This window comes from Eptatretus burgeri, chromosome 2 (assembly GCF_056783735.1).
Source record: "Eptatretus burgeri isolate ZD-2024b chromosome 2, Ebu_testis_v1, whole genome shotgun sequence".
In the NCBI taxonomy this organism is placed as follows: Eukaryota; Metazoa; Chordata; class Myxini; order Myxiniformes; family Myxinidae; genus Eptatretus; species Eptatretus burgeri.
In genome coordinates, this window is record NC_140962.1 from 40,589,474 (window position 1) to 40,614,187 (window position 24,714).

Genomic DNA, 24,714 nt, shown 5'->3' on the forward strand with positions numbered 1-24,714 from the left:
AGTACTGCGAAACTGCAGATTCGTTTTCCGATTTGTGTTCAAAATCTTCTTCTTCTTCTTTCGGCTGTTCCCGTTAGGGGTCGCCACAGCGGATCATCCGTATGATCCGCATTGTGATTTGGCACATGTTTTACGCCGGATGCCCATCCTGACGCAACCCTGGTCGCCTCTTACGACACAGGGATATGGTACACCTATTTTAACCGGGGTATACACCGGCCCAGTACACTGGTACTCACTTCGCCAACCTCGGAAGGATGACAGGCTGAGTCAACCCCCTGGTGTATTAATTCAGTGGCCCAACGGGGCTTGAACTCAGGACCTTTTGGATCCCAAGCCGCTGCCCTAACCACTGCGCCAACACCAGGCTGATTTGTGTTCAAAATATAACATTCAATTGAAATTAAGTTGTTCCTTGATCATAAACCAACGTTTGTAAATGGACAGACGGACAAACAGAAGTGAACCTCTTTCTTAATCCGCTTAACCATGCTTCTGTTAATGACTACATGGAGTCATTACCATGAATTGGTTGTGATTTCTCAATATTGTGTACGTACAACATTGAGTGACAAAAAGGAGAGAAATATGTTGCTCTTGGAGTTATTCATCAAGTGTAAGTGCGAAGGTTCACATAACCACCGTGGACTTTGCAATTTAATCTCAAATGCAAGCATTTGGGTCTGAGGCTTTCGCCTTTAAGTGGTTCAGCTATCCCTGTGCATATTGTTACATTTGCGGGGGGTGGGGGTTGATATTAGCATAGACCAGATAGAAATGGATAGAGTCGCATGGTCCGTGTACGAGTGGTTAGCCCATATTGATGTAAATAGTAGGGACATGTCAGCTGAAGGAATGTTTTGTTTGAATGTGCACCATACAGGGTGTGGTGCATGTTAATTAGTTAGGAAGGTTCAGGAAATTGTGTGTATAAACCCCAATGTAAACATTTACCAGTGGCACTGGGAGACTTGGCAAGAGAGAAAGAGAGAAAGAGAGAAAGAGAGGGGCAGAGCTGTGAATGCCTGCAGGGATGGAACATTGCCCGGGGAGAGAAGGGAGGAGTTGACAAGGGGGACCATGCGAGTTCGGAGGAAGAGGGAACACGATGAAGAGAGCCGAGTGCTGAGAAAACAGTGACAGAGGAGAATGAGTGCTGAGGGAGAGCGAGTTCTGAGGAGGCTGCCCTGCCTACCTGCATCTGCCCATTTAATCTGCCTGTTGCCTGCTCATCATCTTGCCTGTAGTCCTCATCATCACCTGCTCATGGCTGCCCCGTGCCCAAGCTTCCACCGCTACCACCGAGTCCCCCCCCCCCCGTTTTGTCCCTTTCCTGTGATTATATCTGGTGTGCGACGTCATAGGTTTTATTCACATCGTATATAATTATTTATTTTCGATTCCATGTCCCTCTTTCTTCCCAACCACTACCCGCCACCATATCCTTCTGTCAGTCAATCTTCCTTTGTTTATGGTTTGGGAATATACCCGTTGGTTTCAACAAAAGCTTTCAGGTTCTTGTGTTTCTCCTCATAATCCGCACGCATATTATCTGCCATAATTCTGAACATCTCCACAGGAGCTAAAACCAGTTGATACATTGCAGGATTTTAACCTCCTGCCAAGACGAGCTCAACTTTAGTTGAGCCATTGATACAAAAATATTTACCTCCTCCTCCTCTTCCTTCATGTGCAGCACAAGGTTATGAGTAGCATCATTGGCTGGGGGTGCAACTGTGCTGCTGATGCAGTGCCCCTGTTACCAGCGAGCTGGTACTCATTTTGCCAACCTCAGAAGGATGACAGGTCAAAACTGTTACAAGGGTAGTGCAGTGTATGTGAGTGATGGAGTCTTGTCCATGATCTTATCAACATGGACGTCCATGATCTCTCTCCCATGCTGGCATCCATGATCTTATCCGCTTTTACTCGTCCATGATCTTTTCAACACGGGGTTCGAATCAAGAGTTACCCAGGTGGAGACACCGTTCAAGATGAGGGTCTCTTCCCACAGTGACTTGCTCTCGTAACTGGCTTGCTCTCAAGGGTGTGGCTTGTCTCTTGGATGTTCTCTGGAGCATACCAGCCTGGTCCTGGAATTCTCCATCCGAATCAAGCCAATGGTAGTGGCGTGGTCCAGGGACTGGCAGCTCTTTGTGCAGCTTTCTGATTGGTGCGCTCTTGTTGCATGCGGTTCTCATTGGTCGAGCCTATGGTCCCGCAGCAGGGTCGATGGCCAAATCAGCTCATATGTGGTGATTTGTTCAGACACTTATCGCTGTTGAGGTTTGCTTCCCAGGTTCGCACCACTTTATGCTGATGGCTGCTGGATTTGTAATGATATGGGTTTTGTTATGTAATGTTCTTCATTGCAAAGTGTGTAAGGATGTGCTGCAAAAGGTGAGGGGAGGGAGAGAGAGAGAGAGAGAGAGAGAGAGAGGCACAGAGGAGAGAGACAGAGAGAGAGAGAGAGAGAGAGAGAGAGAGAGAGAGAGAGAGAGAGAGAGAGAGAGAGAGAGAGAGAGAGAGAGAGAGAGGCACAGAGGGGAGAGAGAGAGAGAGAGAGAGAGAGAGAGAGAGAGAGAGAGACAGAGAGACAGAGAGAGTGGGAGAGGCACAGAGACCGAGGCACAGAGAGAGACTGAGAGAGACAAGAAGAGAGGGGGTTTAGAAAGAAGAATTACAAAGGAGGGTTCGAATCTTGCAACACAACACAAACACAATGCATTTCTCTGTCCACTGATAAGTGGGGAGTGGTAATCTAATAAAATAAAATACTTATGAGATATCTAAACTCCAGGGTTCCTTTATATGTTGGATCTGACTCCCCGGGGTGTTCCAAAACCGGACCAACACCTTTACAACTCACATGTGTAAAGATATGAATTGTGATAACCCCATCATATTTTGCTATGACATGAAAGATCCAGTAATTTACCTTTTATTCACAGGTTTGATGGATGGAGTGCATGGAAAAATACTTATAGGTGAAATGGCTGGAGGATACGCTCCATTTTATTTCAACAACCAAAGGTTCTGAAATATATTTTTTTTTAAAAAGGGAAAGGGAGTTATTATTGGCAAGAACAAAATGTGTTGTTTGTGATTTTATGAAGACACAAGAATGCAGAAATACACCTCCGAGCAAAGGAGTCCAGCATTGTGTTTTCCGCCGGGAGATGTCCATGGGAGGTGGAGAGGGAAGGAGTTTGGGAGGAGGAAAGTGCAAGGGGAGGGAGAGGGAAGGCAGCATGATGGGAAGGGAAGGCAGTGTGAAGGGAATGGAAGGCACCGTGAGGGGAGGGGAAGGCAGCATGAGAGGAAGGGAAGGCAGTGAGTGCAGTGGAAGGGAAGACAGTGAGTGTAGTGGAAGGGAAGGTAGTGTGAGGGGAAGGGAAGGCAGTGAGTGCAGTGGAAGGGAAGGCAGCATGAGAAGGGAATGCAGTGAGTGCAGTGGAATGTAAGGCAGCGTGAGGAGAAGGCAGCATGAGGGGAGGGGAAGACAGCATGAGGAGAGAGGGAGGGGGAGAGAGTGAGGGGGAGAGGGGTGGGAGAAAGCGGGAGAGGGAGGGATGGGAGAGAGAGGGAGAGAGGGAGAGGAGTGGAAGAGGGGGAGAGGAGTGGAAGAGAGGGAGAGGAGTGGAAGAGAGGGAGAGGAGTGGAAGAGAGGGAGAGGAGTGGAAGAGAGGGAGAGGAGTGGAAGAGAGGGAGAGGAGTGGAAGAGAGGGAGAGGAGTGGAAGAGAGGGAGAGCAGTGGAAGAGAGGGAGAGGAGTGGAAGAGAGGGAGAGGAGTGGGAGAGAGGGAGAGGAGTGGGAGAGAGGGAGAGGAGTGGGAGAGAGGGATAGGAGTGGGAGAGAGGGATAGGAGTGGGAGAGAGGGAGAGGAGTGGGAGAGTGAGAGAGAGGGGTGGGAGAGAGGGAGAGGGGTGGAAGAGAGGGAGAAGAGTGGGAGAGAGGTGGGAGAGAGGGAAACGGGGTGAGAGAGAGAGGTTGAGGGGTGGGAGAGAGGAAGAGAGGTTGGAGAGAGGGAGAGGAGTGGGAGAAGTCCGGGTAAGTGTGTGCAATCTACTATGCATTCCTAAAATGCTGGACTGAATGAGTTGAGAACTGGTCATTGTAATCACGGGGCATTGATTTTTGGTGGTACAAAAAAGTTAATAGTCCCGAGGGTTGAGAGTGGGGGGAACATCCCAATTCTCTCTATGTAAGCATGTATTGTGTTGCTATTTTTTGTCTGTTTATTGTCTTTAGATCTTCAAATGCAATTTAATCCATCAAAGCTAGATGGGGCTGCAAAACGACAGAAATCTCCAGTGTTGACAGGTCCTCCATAATGTTGAAAACCTGTTAAATCTATGAGAAAAGTCTTGATACATGAAAAGCAATGAGCGGTCCATCATTGCATTTTGCGACTTAAATAATCTTAAAATGGATCCTATTGTTTAACATTTCTCTCAAGCTTTGAGTCCACAATCAAGGATCAAGACCAAGGCCACGACAGAGTCAAACCTACCCAGAGCCATTATAATTTGATCTGATGGAAAAGCCGAGCAAGTGGAATGATTGAAGAATTTTGGGGAATGGGCAGAGGTTAAAAAAGAAGAATTAACCCTCCACTTTCTCTTCAAGATGACTGGTTGACATCTTTAAATCCAATGAACAATAAAAATAAACCAATATCACCCGCAGGGTGACCCGTATCTTGCCAAAAGGTGACCACGTGTGACTTCTTTAAGGTCACACTGAGGTGAACAGAGCTGCTATCCACCAGGAGTGACTCCTTGAGGAATATCTGCCGAGGAGAGATTCCGATGAGAATCGTTCCACAGAGTAACCATGAAAAATATGCGTTTTCCTCATAACGTCACCAAATGACGTCATAATGTCTCAAGCTTGACATATCTAGAAAGCACTCATCGAGGTGTTCAATTTGAGGTACTACACGATATGGTTCCTAAAACTTGAAAATTTGACCTTGGGGTCAAATATGTTTGACCTGAGGCGCTAACCATGAAGGTCAAGGCCAATCACCACCAAAAACTAATCAGCTGAGCACCAGACCATGAACTACATTCCCATAAAGTTTGGAGATGATTCGATTAAAATTACTCAAAAAATAAGGGTTTCGTCGACCTCCATGATTTACCGCAAAGTGACCTTGACCTTTATGTGTGCTGAAGGGTATTGTAATAATACTATGGTATGTGTACCCACAAGAGTTTCCGATGAGAATTGTGCTCTACGGAGTGATATAAAGGTGAAAAATCCAATGATTACAGACAAACAAACAAAAAAAAACTTACCAAGTAACAGATCTTGCAAAAACTTCGTTTTGGCAAGATAATAAAATTGATGAGGTAAGAAGACATGCACTGCAACAAACATATACCCCAGGGTCCTGACATTTTCGCCTGCATTTTTATTCTCACTCATTTATCGATCATTAATATTCAGATAATTGTACAACTGTTGATGAATCAAACCTGCAGTCTCTCCCCATAGGTGTCTTTGATCAGCTCGTGAACTTGGCAGAGCTTCGTCTGGACAGAAACCAGCTGTCGTCTCTCCCAACAGGCAGGAGAATAAGGAGAAAGGGAATGCACATGGAACGAAGTGCAGGAAAAAGATGTTTGTTCCATTCATTAATATTTCTGTTATATTTGCACATATAATAACTCATTGCCCCAAAAAGAAACATCAAACTAAGGTAGGGTGGGGAACCACAGACCACACGAGGGGCAATGGGTAAGTCCTCAAAAGAGGACATGAGCTGGTATGGGCCGTGTGAGGCAGTGGGCTCATGTAGGTAACTGAAGTGGGAGATGAGGCAGTGGGCTCTTACAACATCACATCTGATACCCGTTATATTCATGTTCTCAGTGAATTCAAAAGCATTTTTCAAGCTATAGAATAGGGGGGATATACCGTGCAACAAATTTATTGATTGTATAAGTGCATTAAACTGTCTTCAGTCCAAGTCTAATTCATGCGAGCCGTTTTCACATGTTATGTATGAAATGCAAGATTTTACTTCCTCATGGCCAAGACAGTGGAAGTCACTGTCTGTGCGATTGGCGATCTCTGCATTTTGACATTCATAACGGTTCTCATGATGTAATGTGAACCATTCTTTTTCAATGTGAATTGCTCTTTTTTCTGTTCTTGATTGTGATTGCGGCTTGACAAACATCCACTGGTTTGTTTGTTCTGTCTTCGCAGTCACCGTTCTATTAAAAGAAGCAGTTACAAGCCCCCATCTCTGTGCATGTATGTGACATTTCTTGGTATAACGGTTGACACGCGCTGGTGAAATTTGAACCATCGTTCATTCTGAGCTGTGCTTTAACAGAAACCAATACACCACAAATTAATCAATTCCATTCAATTATAATGGTGTAATAATAATAATAATAATCATATAATAATGATAATTTAATTATAATAATGTTAATTATAGTATTAACAATTATAAAGGTAATAATAATATTTGAGAATAGCAGAAAAAAGAACAGACTTTGTCGAAGCTTTTCGTCTTGCAGCTCGTCAGGAGACAGGCAAGAATAACGGACATGCAGACACAAAATGAAACAATTTATTTGTTCAGACCATTGGTGATTGGTTCTTTGGACTGTTACTGACAGCAACATGCACATCATGGCCTTGAGGCACTGAGGGAACCTGTGACCTCCCATTTTTCTCTGGATCCAGGTCAGAACAGATGCAGTGTTTGCACATACTCTTTTTGTTTGCAAAGAACTGGAGCTCGTGTGTATATAACATGGCTTCAAGAACACGTAAATGCGCTTCAGTACGAATATGTGCCACAATCTGGAACCGTTCAGCGTGATAGTCCTGGGCACATTCGGGATTGTTCAGGACGTGCTAACCAATGGCAGACTCACTTTGAGCAGGCATTCTTGTTGGGTTCTTACATGTACGGTATGGTTATGTATGACCAGTCTCCAAGTTGTTTCGGATTGTCAATGGAATGTGCTGCTTGATCCCATCCTCCAGTCTGAGTGATGTGCGACCTACGTACTTGGCATCACACTGGCACTGAAATTTGGAAATAACATTGTTCAGTTTTGTGGTCGGGAGCACATATTTCTGGGCTGAGGGGAGCAATTTGTGGGTTGTAAAAAAAAAATCACTTGTTGCAGCATTGTGAAAATGACCGTTTTACCTGTTGTTTAAACTTTTGAGGGATTCTACCTCTCCATGGCAGCTTAAGATAAACCAGACACTTTTCTGGTCCAAATATAGTGTCCTCAGACCGCTTTATTTTGTGTCTGCATATCTGGTACGGAGGTCGCACATCACTCAGACTGAAGGATCGGATCAAGCAGCACATTCCATTGACAATCCGAAACAACTTGGAGACTGGTCATACATAACCATACCGTACATGTAAGAACCCAACAAGAATGCCTGCTTAAAGTGAGTCTGCCACGCCGGGGGGTATCGCTGTAGCTCTCTGTTCTTAGAACAGGCGAGCTAAAAAGGAGAGGAAAATGTTTCCCTCCTTGGAGTTATTTAACAAGTGTAAATTAAAAGGTTCAAAAATGCAAGCACTCAGGCCCGAGAGGCCTTACCCTTAAAGTGGCTGAGCTCGTTGCATGCGTATTTATAAATTATATATGTTTAATGATATCCAGAAACTGATTTGATTGATTGGATAAATGAAACTCAAGTGCTTTTCAACATCTCAAAGCAATGTACAGAAAAATAATTTAATAAAATTGTAGAAGACAAAAGAACGAGTTTAAGGATGAGAATTTATCAACGGAATCTTTTCATCTCCTCACCGCATCAATGCTGGAGTTCCTCAACGCAGGGTTCTCGGCCCCATCCCAGTGCCATATATATATATATATATATATATATATATATATATATATATATATATATGGAGTCTGGCCATTGATTGCTCTGCTCGAACAGAGCAATCCGGCTGTGAGATTGGTCAATCCGTATCACATGGACTCCATGGAGTCATTTTGCCAACCAAGCAAGTTACTTCTGGGTTCGCGTTCATACAGAAGTGGCATTTTATACAAGATTTTGGTCGATTTTGGTGGAATTATGGTACGCTGTGCAGCATGGGGCTGCTCCGTTCAACTACCGTAGTCACACAAGTCAGCGATCTACTTTCGGACCTCAGTATCCCCATTTGCCATAATGTCAAAATTAAACTGCTCACAAAATTTTTCACTGTCCGACTATATTTTTGCTCGATGACAGGAACACAATCGAAAAGCGTGAACGAGATGGCACAAAGGAAGAACTCGGCAGCAAATTTATGGCAATGCGATTGTTCGTCTCAAAATTGAAATAATTAATGCAAACGGTTTTTTCGATATTTTTGAAATTAAGGCTTGCTTGCATCATTGTTTCATGTTTCCTGATCAATTTGAATGTTGTATCACGACTTGATATCGTTAGAAACCAACTACGGTAAACCAGTCATATGCCTACACAGTTCCAACTTTTGCGAGGTGAATACAATGTATTTGGCTCAAATCTTCTGATCATTCATTGTCTCTTTCTTTCATTGCGCTTGAAGTTTCCTGTTTGTACTCCATCCCGTCTCGTTCAATATAATATTGATTATAGTGGTGTACATGACACGACACGCCAAGTGTTAGATGAGACAAACACAGCCACTGAGCTTGATGGAAGTGCCGTCACTTCCCAGGGAAGTCTGGGTACCAGTGACTGAACCGAGTCTATGGGCTTACATCATCGTTGGTCGATCCATTTGGAACAGTGAATTCCACAGAAAACCACTCCGGATTACTGGTTCTAGTTCAATCGCTGTGTGAATCTCTGGAGTGGTCCATTATCAAATTAGAGACTGTGCATTACCCATTCTAAGACAGATTTGTGCCTCTTTGTAATCCTATTACAGAGCTAAGCTTGATAGAAACAATACGAACTTAAGAACAATAGCAGTTCATGCTATCGCTGGGCATTGCTAAAATTTGTAATCCAACCAGGTTCAAATTGTACAAACAGCCAACCGCTCGATATTATAGCCTTCATGTTAATCTCAGATTCCAAGGAATGTCTCAATTTATGAACTCAGTAAATTAAAAAGCTGTCGATGGCATACTTTTTGAACAATGAGTTATTTAGAGTGCCTGTGTTGATCGGCGCATACCTCACACTACTAGTACGTGCTCACTGCTCACGCTCACATGATAGGCAAGATGGCACCTGCTAGTGAGTTGGCCAGACTCTCTCTACATATACGGGACTGCCCCATACTATTCCTAATCTTCATCAGTGATCTCTCTGACTCTGGAAAATCCTCTTTTCTATTTGCTGATGACGACTCTCTGCCATGACATTACTCATCCTTCAGATAAGCAGGCATTGGCCCCTTCCCTCTCTTCAGACCTTAATTAAATTGCAAGATGGTAAAACACTTGGAATATGCCTTACGATCTTGAGAAATCCCACACATTCACTGTCTCTCTCCGAAAGGACAATATGGCACACTCCTCTCTACTTTCTTAACAACCCTCTTGAAGAAGTTCAGTCACTCAAACTCTTGGGCCTTACTATCAGCCATGATCTTTCTTGGGCAAACTACATTTCAAATCACACTTCTATGTTGGCCTCCAAAGCCAGTCTCCGACTGGGCATCTCCCATCATGCAAAGTTCTTCCTTGGCACACCTAACCCCTGATCCACCGACAAGATGGATAATGGGTCAAGTGTGCCAAGGAAGAACTGGTCATAGGAGTTTCAGCAGCTTGATGCAATACTGCTCACCCTCAGGGCTGGCAGCCATGCCTTACACCTTGCTCAGCTTGACGCCGTGGAAACCAAGGCCTTCAAGCTATTTGGAATCGCCCGCAATGAAACTGGGCCTACAGGCGAATCACTTTGCCATCGTGGACAGGTTAGTTGTCTCTCTGTCCTCTACCACCTCTTTTCAGGTCTTGCACCCTGCCCTTTCTGTGCTACATCTTATCCGCTCCCTAGCCCACACCCAAATTTAAACTGTTCTGCTCACCTCCACTCATTTGTTCCTCTTTTTTCTTGCCTGTGGAAACAACTTCCTCAGTCTTCCTGTAATGTCAATCATGACATTTGTCAGTTAGTAATGATTTACAATATTCATTAATTTTCTGAGCAGATGTTCTGAGCGAAGCTTGGAGCGAAGCTTCTGGGTGCAGCTCAGAACGGAATCAAATGCATTCTGGGAAGCCAAAAGCGTAGGCACTCTGCGAAGCTTACATCACTCTGTGAAGCTTACATCGTGTTGTGGAGCTTATACTGCATTGCTAGGTTCATATCTGCGAAGCTTATATTGTGTTGTAAAGCTTATACTGTGTTGTGAGGTTCATATCGAGCCACAAGGCAATCAGTGTGACCAGGCCCATTCCACGTTTTATCTACATACAAGTGCTACTCGTTAAGGAGGATTAAAGTGGTCAGTATATCTCTCCATGTAGCTAATTGTCATGCAGACTTCATGCAGTAAGAAAGATTGGAATGTGTTTTGTACGCGTTTTCATGGAAACGCATTGCACGTCACCTACATTTTGCATAACGTATTTCGACGCCATTTGAGGTTGTTTCATGTTTGTTTGATTTGATTTATAGTGGAACTGCAACACACCGAGGTGTTGTTGTCACAAAACAACATCATTCCTTTACAGTTTCACGGAGCCTTTGGGAGTTCTTCGGAGCTTTTGGGATCTTTCACGGAGCTTTACAAAGCTTCTTTGGGAATGAATAAATGGACAAAGGCTTATTTATTAGATCCTCGTGGAGGATCTCCAAGTCTTACTCATGTTGTTGTTCTTCATCTTCTTGTTGTGGACTTTTTTGTTTCACAGCCTACAGTTTTCATCGAAACTTCCTGAAACTTGGCATATATATGTAAAAATACCCTGCGCAGACAGTAACCATCTCCGATTTTGAAAACTCCTCCGAGAAAAAAAAGTTATGACGTCAAAATACTCTGCTAATGGAAATCGCCGAAAAAATTATCTCCGAAACTAGGCAAACTTTTTGAATTCTGTGTGCAGAAATCGAACAGGGCATTAGCAGAGATGAATTACTGCACATATGATACATCACTATGACGTCATATCAATTCTTAAGACGTCATTCCTATTTTTTGACATTTTTTGTTTCACAACCCAGAGTTTTCATCGGATCTTCATGAAACTTGCCATGTATATGCAGAAAGCCCACGCGCAGGCAGTAACCATCTCCGATTTTGGAAATTCTTCCTAGAAAAAAAGTTGACGGCATAATATCGCCGCTAATGGAAATCGCCTACACCATTATCTCCGAAACTAGGCAAGCTGTTTGAATTTTGTTTGTGGGAATCAAGCCGGGCATTAGCACAGATAATTTATCGCAAATCTGACACATCACAATGACGTCATATTCGATTTATGACGTCATCGTTAAGAGGACGAGGATCTTAGCTCATTTGAGCTTGTTTTCTTTCTCATCTGGGTAATATCTCGGGCACCTTTTGAGCAAGGAAGCTGATATTTGGACACGATAGTGAACAAGTAATTTGGCTATAAGGGGTATTTTTTATTTATTCATTAATCAATTAATCAATTAAATTGTTCATTTTTCGATGAATCACTTCATTTTCAACTAGAACGGGCACTTGGTAGAGCGCATACCTTCGCCACCGCTACTTTTTTCCGGGCACTTTTGAAAAACGTCATTTAAAAACGTCCATGACATCACAACCATCAGTCCGATGGATGTCAAATTTGGTGTTAGACGTCATTGGGGGCAGTCCAACAAAATGGAATGATAAACACTGAAAAAAAATCGAAAGTTTAAAAATGACATCATCTTGTGACATCATTTGGCCGCACTTCCAATGACGTCACTACCAATCGCGGACTACCATCCTGAAAGCTCTTATTTCACGGAACATTTTAACGTTGGTTTCATGTCAATAGCTCTATTAGATCTGAAGTTATGCCTACAAGTATATTTTGACCTTGAGTGACCTTGACATTGACCATAGAGTTAATTTGCAAAACTTGTTCATAAACAAGAGTATGGGCGTCATTATGTCATATTGCATATCACAAGATGAGGCGTTGAATTCTGAACATTTTGGCGTTAGTTGCATGCAAATTGAATAAAAATTGACCGTGTTATCGTAAAAAGACGATTGTGACCTTTTCGTGACCTTGACCTTGACCTTTGACCCGAACGATCCCAAAATCTAATCGAATGCTTCCTGGCTAATAACCAATCATCCCACCAAATTTCATGCAATTCGGTTTAATACTTTTTGAGTTATACGAATCACAAGATTACAAATAAATAAATAAATAAATAAATAAATAAATAAATAAATACACGCTGACCAAAACATAACCTTTCGCAGAATGCGAAGGTAAAAAGTTACAGATTTGGATGAAACGGTGGAGGTTTTGGGATGCTATTGGCCAATTAATTTATAAATTAACTATTTTACGATTCTTATTTATTTATTTTAATTATGCAATTAATAAACTATTGTACACCGCTCCCTCCCAATTCCACCTCCATGTTCTTGCTGCATTGTGGCATTGCCAGGCACCGAAGGCACCCCGGCAGTGTTGCGCACTCGAGGATTTCTTAATTGAGCATGGGGGCAGTGAACTTTGAATGTACCTCCACTTGTTGGGTTCTTTATTATATACAAAGTCAAGGCACATGGAAGACCATGAGCACAGAGCAGATCAAGATGCCACAGAACAAAAGAAACAGCAGAAAAAGGAGGGAAAGACCAACAGCAGAGTTGAAGGACAAAATAGAGGCAAAATTGGACAAACAAGGGATGAGGGGAGGAATGAGGGGTAGGGGAGGATGCATAGGGTGGACAAGATAGATACAGAAGCAAACTCTGAGGAAGAAAAAACTGGAAAATTGGATGATGGGCTTGGAGAGGGGGAGGGGGGATTTGAGGGGTTGCCAGACCATCTTTCGGAGAGAGTGAGAGTGTGAGATTTATCAGGATTGAAAGACATGTTCCAAGTGTTCGACCAGCTCGTGATTTTGTCAAGTTCTAAAGAGAGTGAGGAGCCTGGAGACATAAGGAAATAGATAAAGGGGATTTTCCAGAGTCAGATCGATCATTGATTAAGATGAGGAATAGGTCTGGGCCCATAACACTGCCTTGGTGCTCTCCAGCTTTAACAGTGAGAGGAGATTAAAAGATTCACTTGAGAGCTACATACTGGCCAAGAGAGTAGAGGAAGTCAGTTAGCCATTTATGGAGTCAGTCTTGGATGCCATGGGAAGCGTTTTGAGAGAAAGATGGGATGCCATATCATATCGAAGGCTCGAGATATGTTTTGAAAGACTGTGCTGATCTCATGTCTGACATTGAGAACCTTCATTCATTGTTGGGTGAGTAGAAGCAGCATTTCCAAGGTGGAATGACAAGGTCTGAATCCGAATTGATGGTCTGAGATGAGGCCATTGGAGAAAAGGAATGATTTTATGTCAAGTGCGATGATTGATTGATTCCATGACCTTGCTGATGATTGGAAGGAAACTCATAGTTCTGTAGTTAAGGGGATTGGTTTTTGACCATTTTTACCCTGCTCAAGTGAAGCGAAAAGCGGGGCTCAGCAATTGGTTCATGTCCGTCCGCCTGTTTACAAACGTCAATTTATGATCAAGGAACAAGTTATTTAAATTGAATGTTGTATTTTCAACACAAATAAGAAAACAAACCTGTCATTTCACAGTACTTTTTCTGTGAATTTGTCCTGATCACGCATGCGCAGAGAGGAGTGAGATCATTTTTTAAACTCTGTCTGCCTGTCTGGCAGTCCAAGAAAACTTAAAATCAAATCCCAAACAGGAAACTTACTGTTTTAAGGAAGTCATAAATGACAAGAACAATTGGCACAAATAACTAATGTAACATGTTCGATGAGGTGGTGTAGTCGACACCGCGTCCACTGGGTAAAACCCAGAATTAATTTATTTGTACGACTTTTACAATCTTCATTTATTTTTAAATTGAATTATATACTTGAGCAATGTATAACACAAATCACCTTCTTTGCACTTTCAAAAACCTTTCATTTAGCAGCACTTGGACATGTTAAATAAGGTGGTGTATTAGACTACTTCAATGGTGTTAAACTTGCCAATTTTTTTAAACGATCAATATTATCATAATTATATTTATATTTAAGTATATACCTGAACACTGCACGGTGTAACATGTTCTATGAACTCTCCAGTTAGTGTAATGTGGGAATGTTGGGCAGCTGATTTCCAAGGAGATGGAAGATGACTGAGGGTGAAAGATAGGGTGAAAAGGGCAGATTGAAGATGTGCAATAGCAGCAGAGCAAGTTTTTTTTAGGACAAGTGAGTTGATGCCATCTGGTGCAGTACCATAGCAGAATCAGAGTTGCCAGAAATTGCTGTACCTTCTCATCTGTAATAGACACAGAGTCCAGGAGAAGTTGTCCACATGGTTTATTTATGTTCTTCGATAGTTTAATATCATGTGAAACAATTTATCTTTATCTGTTCCACATAAGCCAAATTTCCATTGCCCTTTTATCCTCCACTGTCTCAATCACATCGTATTCTAGAATATTCTGTGCCATTGGCTAATCCATGGCATTGTATATTAGGTCAGTGTTGACACTGCCAATGGACTTCAGCTCATGGTCCTTCAGCAAATGGTCTTAAGGTGTGACCTTGTAAAGTTATCTCACTGTTAGAGCATGCTTGCTCTCGAAGTGTAGTTTCACTGGATACTAATGTGAGCTGGGTGTTATATTTTGGGTTTTGGACCACATTTCTATTTGCTGGTTCAGCTTCAACATCCAATTTTTCCTGGATCCAATGCAATTTTATCTAATACATAAAGTTCATTCTAACCACTGACTCACTAACTTACTGATTCACTGACTGACTGATGTTAAAGTTCGGTACCTTCCATGTGACCGAGAAAGCTGACATTTTGCATGTCGAAATACATCGAAGCCAGCACAACTGAATTTTTTTTTTAAATCAGAGAACTGCCGGAAAGCACCCATAAATGAAAATATAAATAAATGAAAAAAATTAATGAAATTATCAATTAAAAAAACAAATGCAGGTGAGCAACCTGAGACAATGGGGAAGCACGGTTCATTATTGCTTACAATATGCTAGTATACCCTGCGAGTATAAAATCAATATGCTTCAACAATAAGCTGTGCAACTATTCTCAACTTTATAAACCGACATACCGGTACCTTTGCAGAAACATTGTATGAAAATCTCTTTACATATGAGAATACAATGGAAAACTCAACACAGTCTTTGGGATTTTGAAACTCTGATCCCATAAAAATGATCTGTCCTGGTCTGAATGATTGCGGTAACAATTCAAACTCAACATCAAGCCACATTTCCTTTTGACATTGGAATTACTGGGTTTCCTGATTATCATTATCGATGTATTTTGAGTAAAACGATTAACTTCTCATTTGAAACATTACATGTTGATTGACCTTGTTTGAGACTTCCTACCCACGGCATTTCATGGTCTGAAAGAGTTAACATATCTAGACTTGGATGGAAACAAACTGCAGACTCTCCTCCTCTGCAGGAAAGTTTGAAACGTGATTTGTTTTTAATCCTGAACAAGACTCGGTGAGAATTCACAGCTTGTATTGCTCCTGTTTAATAAAATTGAATGTACCATTTTATTAGTTTAAGTAATTCTGCTTTATATGCATAAACTCAAGTCTTTAATCCATATAAATTGTACTTTTTGAAAGACAAAATCGTTTTGTTTATGCTTGAAGATGTCCTTCAAGACCCTAGGATCTTAAACTACTTATTTAACAAGCATAATTATTCCCAACTTCTCACGAAGTCCGTCAGGGAAGCTTTTTGCGGGTCTTTCACGATCCGACTGAAGGTGAAAGGAAGTTGGAATTTTATCAGGGTGCTGGAGATAACTTTCCTACTCTTTGCAAACTATACTGTGGGATATTTGATGTCCATTACCTAAGGCGAGCTGATGGAACCACCGGTTTAATGTTCATCCATGTAACAACAAACTTTGTGATGCAACACCCCTCACCAAAGCCTGTTATTGGCTTGACGGTTAAGGTGGGTGGTTTAATATCCTAGGGTCTTGAATTCAAGCCACTATACCATTGAATTAACACCAGGTGGGTTGACTCAACCTGTTATCCTTCGGAAATTGGTGAAATGAGTTCCTGCTTTCTGCTAATAGGGGACACACACATCGACACAACTGTGCCCCAGAAAATGATGTAGCCAAGCAGCCACAGGCTGAATATGACTAAATAAATAAATAAATAAATAACCACTCACCATACTCTGTTACTTACCTTGCATCAAGGGATTGCATAATCTGTGAGGTTTTTTTTTTTAAAGTCTTAAGTGAGTCTTTTTTTAAAAGTCTACCCCACAGTCCAAATCATGGATATAAATATAAAACGGGCCAAGTACTGATCCCTGTAGTACTACAATGTTTACAACTTCCAAGTCTGCCATTCTCCCACAAACAATCACCGTTTGCTTCATCTCTAAGCGATTTGTCAATCTACCTTCTGGTGCTTTGTTTAAAGTTCTCTTACACCAATGTTCTTCAGCTTACCTGAAGTCTTTTAGGCCTGTGCGGTCCACTACTTAACCATGGACTTTTAAATATGGAGACTGTGTCTTATGCAGCGACCTGATAATTATAATATAGTGTTAAAATAGGCATTATGACAATTTATTTGGAAAAATTTTGAGAGCATTTTCTCCTCTTAAAGGATAAAAAGATGATTTTGATATTTATGGAGCATCACACACTGTACAAGATAATTGATATATCCCAGGAGGAATGTATAACTCGTTAGTTTCATGGGACATAATGGATCAGTAACATTTTAGCAAGGTACGGAGCCTGATACACATGACTACATCAGTTCTCATCAACTTCAACATTGCAGGTCAGAGCATCATCATTGTCTCATCAACATCAGTGAAATAATTATGGCTTTTTAGACTAGAGGATGGTGGAAAAACTCATGCAAGAGGAACTGCAACTGATAACATGATTGGAAAGCACAGACAGGAAAAAATAATTCCAAGAAAGGAAGGAGGTAAAACAAAATTCATGACAATGCTAAGAGTTATTTAAAAAAATTAAGATGGAGGAGCTTGAAGCTAAAGTGGATGGTAAGAAGTGTGCTTTAGTTGTAGTTAGTGAGACTATATAAACAAGAGCGAGAATTGCTTTGCAATACATGTCCCCGACCGAATTGATATTTTCTAATTTCAAAAAGGGCATAACTGCAAAAAAAAACATTGATGAAATGCCCTCAAACACTAACTTGTTCTGTAACATATCATAATAAATTCATGTCCCAAGTTTCAGTTGAATATGTTAAAGGGTTTGTGAAAAAAAAGTCTGAAAAACCACAGGTGGGACGGGCAGACAGACATGGACAGACGGAGAGCAAATCTAGAGTCCCTCCAGTGAAACCGGTAGGGGACTAATAAGGAGATAAATTGGAAGACAGGACTAGATAGCTATAAGATGTATAGGTTTTATAGGAAAGATAAACAGGATGAGGTGCTGCAATCAAGGGAAAAGAGAATATTGTAGAGAGAAAAGTGTGACATGAAGGAAGGAATTAATGTAGATGGTTCTGTGTGGATATAATTAAGGGATGGTAAGAATAGTAAGGTACTTACTCATAAGATTGTTTTATAGGGATCTTAATGTCAAGGAAGAGCATGATAAAAGAGTTCAGGAAGAATTCAGAAAGGCAGGTGGTTCGGGAAGACGAGAATATTGATGATGACCGAAGGGAGTGGTTAATTTGCCAGTGAGAGAGTAGGTTCAAGATCAGGGAAAAGCAAAGCAGATGAAGAATTTCAAGATCTAGCCCAGGATTGCTTATTAAGGCAGTTTGTAAAGAATACCACAATGGGGATAAGGAGGATGCAGTGTTAGACATGTCAGCACTTAACCAAACCGCCAACTCCAAACAATGCAAGTTGATTCTGGACATTGCAGGTCAGAGCATTACATCATTGTGTCGATTAACATCACATAACATGCCATAGTGCAGGTCTATTCAACAGGGTACAGCAGATTGCAGCACAGAATGGAACAAAATGCAGTGTGGTGCAGGAGAATATACAGTGCAGTGGCCTGCAAACGTATTCACCACCTCCAAAGTTTTCACATTTTGATGCCACCTGAGCTTATTTAATGACGCTTTCAAATCAAACTTAATATATAGAGTCTTTACAAACTACTCCAAAGTGATGAAGCTAAAAAAATGCGAATAAAATGTGAATAAGTTAGATTAACAGAGAAAATCAGATGATTCTCAGTCATAAAGGATTCCATCCCTTTACCGAATTAACCTTAAATCACTTCAGGAGCAAATTATTTGTTTGAAAAGTTTCAAAATAAGTGTAATAGGTTTCCCCTGTGTGGAATCAGTGGTTTAACTTTAAAATTACACTTCCCCACTTATCCAAGGGGTTTTAAAGTGCAACTCACTTGGTCAACCAACAAAGTAAACATGAAGACCAAGGAACTTTCCAAAGAAGTCAGTCGTAAAGTGGTGGAGAAGCACCATTCAGGAGAGGGTTATGAGAACATTTCAGTCACTCATTATCCCTTTGAGTACGATGAACCATAACTAAGAAGTGGAAGACGTATCATACCACCCAGATTCTACCCAGATCAGGTCACCCATCCAAACTCAGCAGCTGGGCAAGCAGGAAACTGGTTTGGGATGTCATTGTAAATCCAACAATGACTGAAAGATCTGCATGGCTCGATGTCTGAGATGAGGGTCAGTGTTCATCAATCAACGATATCCCGTTCCCTTCACAAAGCTGGCCTCTCTGGACAAGTGGCAAGAAAGAAGCCATCACTAAAATAGATGCATCTATAAAGCTGGTATGGAGTTTGTGAAAAAGCATCTTAATGATACTGCAGGCATGTGGAGAAAAATCTTGTGGTCAGACGAGACAATAATTGAACTTTTTGGTCTAAATTCAAAGCGTTATGTTTGTCACAAGCCGAACACTGCACACCATCCAGTCAACACCATCCCTACTGCCAAGCATGGTGGTGGTAGCATCATGTTATGGGGCTGCTTTTCATCAGCAGGGACTGGCAAGCTTGTCAGGAAGGAAGGGACAACGGACGGTGCAAAGTACAGGATAATCTTTGATGAAAACCTGATCGAGTCAGCCAAGAATCTGAAACTGGGTAAGAGATTTACTCTACAACAGGACAATGATCCGAAGCACAAAATTAAAGCCACACTGGAGTGGCTGAATAAGAAGAAAATAAATGATCTTGAGTGGGCCAAAGTCCTGACTTGAACCAAATTGAACATTAATGACGAGACTTGAAGATTGCAGTCCATCGACGATCCTCATCAACCTTAGCAGAACAAGAGAAATTTTCACGTGAAGAACGGGCAAAAATCTCACCATCTCACTGTACAAAGCTGGTAGAGACCTTTCCAAAAAGACTCATTGCAGTAATTGCTGCAAAAGGTTCTTCGACCAAGTACTGACCAAAGGGGCTGAATTCCTTTGCAACCAGTGAACTTTGATTTGGACATGTTTTTTGAAGGTATTCCTGAAATGTAACCTCCTTCAACTGTAACAGTGTTTAGTTTGATCTCTTCAGTTATTAATAAAAAAGTTCATTTGGAAGAAAATGTTTCTACATCATTCGTAATTCATCTCAATGCGCATTATTGGTCGGGGATGAATACTTTTGCAGGCCACTGTAGTGTAACAATGTAGAGCACGTTACTTCAGCAAAGTGCAAGTTAACACAGGTAAGTGTTTTTGGTTTGGTTCTTCTTGATACAATTTTCCCCCATTTTTGTTAAAGATCGAAGTATATGTAGTACTAGAACTACGTTGTCGATGGCACACCATCGCATATTCCCGCGCGCAATGCTTTGTCCCATTAACGCTAGGTGAAATTTTATCTTGTAAAATGGATTGACTATTCTTTTCTATTTGATGTGCTTTATGACCAAAGACTTACTATGTTTACTAAATCAGAAGTCATTGCAAGCATGTCAACATTTCATGAAACATTATAATATACATATATATATATATATATATATATATATATATATATATATATATATATATATATTATATATATATATATATATATACAGTCATGCGCCGCTTAACGACGTTCCGGGCAATGACAGATCGCATATACGACGGATCTGCCAGCTCTGAAAAAAAAAAATGAAAAAAAAATGTAGCTGAAAAATTCCTATCGCCGAGTGATGCAGCCGACATCGCGCTGCAAGTCGTATAAAAATAGTACATACAATTATGTACGCTGTACAGTACATAATACTTCATAATGATAATAAACGACAGTGTGGCCCTGTTATAATGTGATTGTTGAGGTCCATAAAATGTCATCGCGAAAAAAGCAGGGTCGTGCTAAATCGGGATTCAAGGAAATCGCCTTTCAAACTGAACCAATGTTTCCACGTTTACCTTCCAGCAAGTAAATTACCTTTCAATTGAAGAATTCCGCGAATAAATCGTTGTTACAGTCGAAATTGAAACGCGAATTTCTTTTTGGTGAAGCTTTTCATGTTGTTAAAACAATCGCACTGTTCCGAAAATATATATATATATATATATATATATATATATATATATATATATATATATATATATATATATATATATATATCACAATTGACAGGAGCTCGTTTCTTCATTTATAAATTATAACATCGATGCAATGATTATGTATTTATAAAATCGAAACGCTATTTATTCATCTTTCTATAATCGATGCGAGAGGAGATTGTAAGCTGCTGCTAACCACACCGATGGCCCTCATGAACAGCACAAAGGTAAAACTAACGCGTCTTCCGTCTCTCTTGGATGTGTGTTACAATTGCCAACAGTATTCAGTACAGTAACATGCTGTACAGGTTTGTATCCGAGGAGCAATACGCTACACCGCGGCACCATATAGCCTTGGTGTGTAGTTTTGTATAAGTACGATGTACGAAAACGAAAACAAAAAAAAAATGATGTTCGCACAACGATGATGTCGCTTAACGACGCGTTTCTCAGAACGTAACCCCGTCGTTAAGTGGCGCATGACTGTATATATATATATATATATATATATATATATATATATATATATATATATATATATATATATATATATATATATATATATATGTATATATATATATATACGGACACCCCTCCTAATTATTGTATTCGGCTATTTCAGCCACACCCATTGCTAACAGGTGTATAAACCAAGCACGCAGTCATGCAATCTCCGTCCACAAACATTGGCAATAGAATGGGCCGCACTGAAGAGCTCACTGACTTTCAATGTGTCACCGTCACAGGATACCACCTTTCCAATAAGCCAGTTCATCAAATTTCTGCCCTGCGAGAGCTGCCCCAGTCAACTGTAAGTGCTGTAATTGTGAAGTGGAAATGTCTCGGAGCAATAACAGCTCAGCCACGAAGTGGTCAGCCACATAAAGCTCAAAGAATGAGACCGCTGAGTGCAGAAGTGCCAAGCATGGAAAAGTCATCTGTCGTCGGTTGCAACACTCACTACTGAGTTAAAAAAACTGTCTCTGAAAGCAACGTCAGCAAAAGCACCGTTTGTTGAGAGCTTCATGAAATGGGTTTCCATGTCCGAGCAGCCACACACAAGCCTAAGATCACCATGCACAATGCCAAGCGTCAGCTGAAATGGTGGAAAGCTCACCGGCATTGGACTCTGGAGCAGTGGAAATGCGTTCTCTGGAGTGATGAATCACGCTTCACCATCTGGCAGTCCAACTGATGAATCTGGGTTTGGTGGGTGCCAGGAGTGGAGTGCGACGGAGCATGCCCCCGATCTCCATTGGACGTTGTCCTACACCAAAGCGTCACCTCCATCCCAGAGGCCTTGGCCAGGGACTCTGTCAAACAGACAAAGATTACATGGTCAACATCATTTAAACATCAAATAGAGCCACCTATCACGATTTTTGGCTTGTTTGCTCCCATCAGGACGGCATACCAACCAGCGACAGCCTGGCCAACCATTCCTTATCAACCATTTAATTGGAGTGCTTGCATGAGTGCTTAAGCCACTTGCCGAAGGCTTTACAGTCAATTGCGGAACCACACTAAATCCTTCTAAGCGAATCGTTAACTCACTGCGAACGCTATTGCCCACCATGTCATTCCTGACCACGAGTGGTTCGTGCTCTGTCACCCTGAGCGAGTGGTTTGTGTTCCATCATTCAGAGCGAGTGGTTTGTGCTCCTTCACCTTGAGCGAGTCGTTCATGCTCCGTCACCCTGAGAAAGAGGTTCGTGCTCAGTCACCCTGAGAAAGAGGTTCGTGCTCCGTCACCCTGAGAAAGAGGTTCGTGCTCCGTCACCCTGAGAAAGAGGTTCGTGCTCCGTCACCCTGAGAAAGAGGTTCGTGCTCCGTCACCCTGAGAAAGAGGTTCGTGCTCCGTCACCCTGAGAAAGAGGTTCGTGCTCCGTCACCCTGAGAAAGAGGTTCGTGCTCCGTCACCCTGAGAAAGAGGTTCGTGCTCCGTCACCCTGAGAAAGAGGTTCGTGCTCCGTCACCCTGAGAAAGAGGTTCGTGCTCCGTCACCCTGAGAAAGAGGTTCGTGCTCCGTCACCCTGAGAAAGAGGTTCGTGCTCCGTCACCCTGAGAAAGAGGTTCGTGCTCCGTCACTCTGAGCAAATAGTTTGTGCTCCGTCACCCTGAGCGAGTGGTTTGTGCTCCATCACCCTGAGCGAGTAGTTTGTGATCCATCATTCCCCATGAGGAGTACTTGCCGTGTGCCAAGTTTCAGTTTTTTCCTTGGTGTGATTTCAGAGATAGAGGTCCAAACATTTTCCGTTTTTCCAACATGGCTGCCACACCACGTGACCTATGATGTCATAATTATCAATAAAACATTCGCACAAGTCATCACTCCTGTGGTGAAAATTTGGTCTCAATCCGACAAGCAGTTGCAGAGAAAAACATGAAAGTTCTGTGCGGACAAACAAACAAAGAAACGGTCCCAAATGCAATAACCTCTCCTTCGGCGAGGGTAACTAGAGTTTATCGAACACATTACCTCACGTAGCATTGAAGTACATACTTCAAGTTTTATAAATCATGATTTTAAAGATCGTGTTTAAAAGATTCCAGAGATTTACCGCTATTGAAGAAGTATTACATATCACCCTCATACATCACTATGTTTAACATGTCCAAGTACTGCTAAATGGAAGGGTTTTGGAAGTGACAAGAAGGCGATTTGTGTTCAACAGCGTTCAAGTATATAATTTCATTTCAAATAAAATAAACATGGTAAAAGTCGTGTAAAATAAAAAAAAATTCCGGAATTTACCGTGGTTGACGCATGGTCGATTACATCGTCTTATCCATCACATTACATGAGTTATTCATGCCTGTTGTTTGTGTCCTTTATGACGTCCTTCAAAAGCAAGTTTCCTGTCTGGAATGATTTTCAATTTTGTTTTACTGCCAGATAGGCAAGACGGAGTAAAAATATTATCTCACTCCTCTCTGTGCATGTGTGATCGAGAAGAATTCAGAGATAAAGTATTGTTCCGTCAAATGGCATGTTTGTTTTCCGATTCATGTTCAAAATATAAAACATTCAATTTGAATAAGTTGTTCCTTGATCAAAACCTGACGTTTGTCAACTTAAAATGCGCAGGATAACAACAACCTGGCATTTGAATGGACATTAAGAATTTGGCGCAAAACTGGCCAAGCACACACTTATTTGAAGGATATGCTATTCAACATACAGCACCGACAAAGAGTCCACACCTAGTTTCAATATTTTTTTTTAAGTTTTTAAACTTTATTTAAAATTTATAACAACTTTCAAATGGAAAAAGAAGATTCAATAAAATTAATTAAAAACTAAACATCTTCTCCCCGATCTAAACTATCTCTTCTGCTCAATGTTCTCCCCGTCTTGATGGCTCATTGATCTTTGGCCGATGTTACTTGCCAGATCTAAAAGTGGAAACATCGAATTTCAAGGTCAAAAAGATCGTTCAACATTTTCAGAAACATTATCGTTCACTTAACGAGCCGTGATTTATGGTCTCCCTTATAGATAGCCAAATTGTCATCATGGGGACCACGCATGAGTTCAGAGTCCTTGGGTATGTTCCATTGTAGAGTGCTCATCATCTATCTATAATTACAGCAATCTCTGTGCGTGTGTGTCTGTCTGTCTGTCTGTATTAGACCGCCGTTTCTCAACGACCGCCGGTCCGATCTGATTGAAACTTGCCAGGAATATTGCTGGGGACCCGTGGATGTGCCTTTTCAAGGTTTGATATCAATCGGGGGAGCGGTACCCAAGTTACGGTCATTTATCTGTTGACCAATGACAAGACACGGTGCTATGACATCACGAATGACGTCACACTTATTGTTTATTTATTTATTCCCCACGATTGACGTCACAATTCTTCTTCGTTTGGTATGACGTCACAATCGACGCTGGGGACCTGTGTATGTGCCTTTTCAAGGTTTGATATTAATCGGACAAACGTTGCCCAAGTTATGGCCATTTAATTACCAAACCAATGACAGGACACGGTGCTATGACATCACAAATGACGTCACACTTATTGTTTATTTATTTATT

At 41.5% G+C, this 24,714-nt stretch overlaps 1 long non-coding RNA gene across 2 annotated transcripts in view; it reads right to left on the reverse strand.

Moving 5' to 3' along the window:
* The window catches only part of LOC147031875 (uncharacterized), a 213,392-nt gene that overhangs the window by 183,467 nt on the left and 5,211 nt on the right, over nucleotides 1-24,714 (reverse strand). For both annotated transcript variants that reach the window (XR_015054743.1, XR_015054745.1), the window contains exon 2: nucleotides 21,793-21,988. This is a non-coding gene — a long non-coding RNA (uncharacterized LOC147031875). The remainder of the gene's footprint in view (nucleotides 1-21,792; nucleotides 21,989-24,714) is intronic.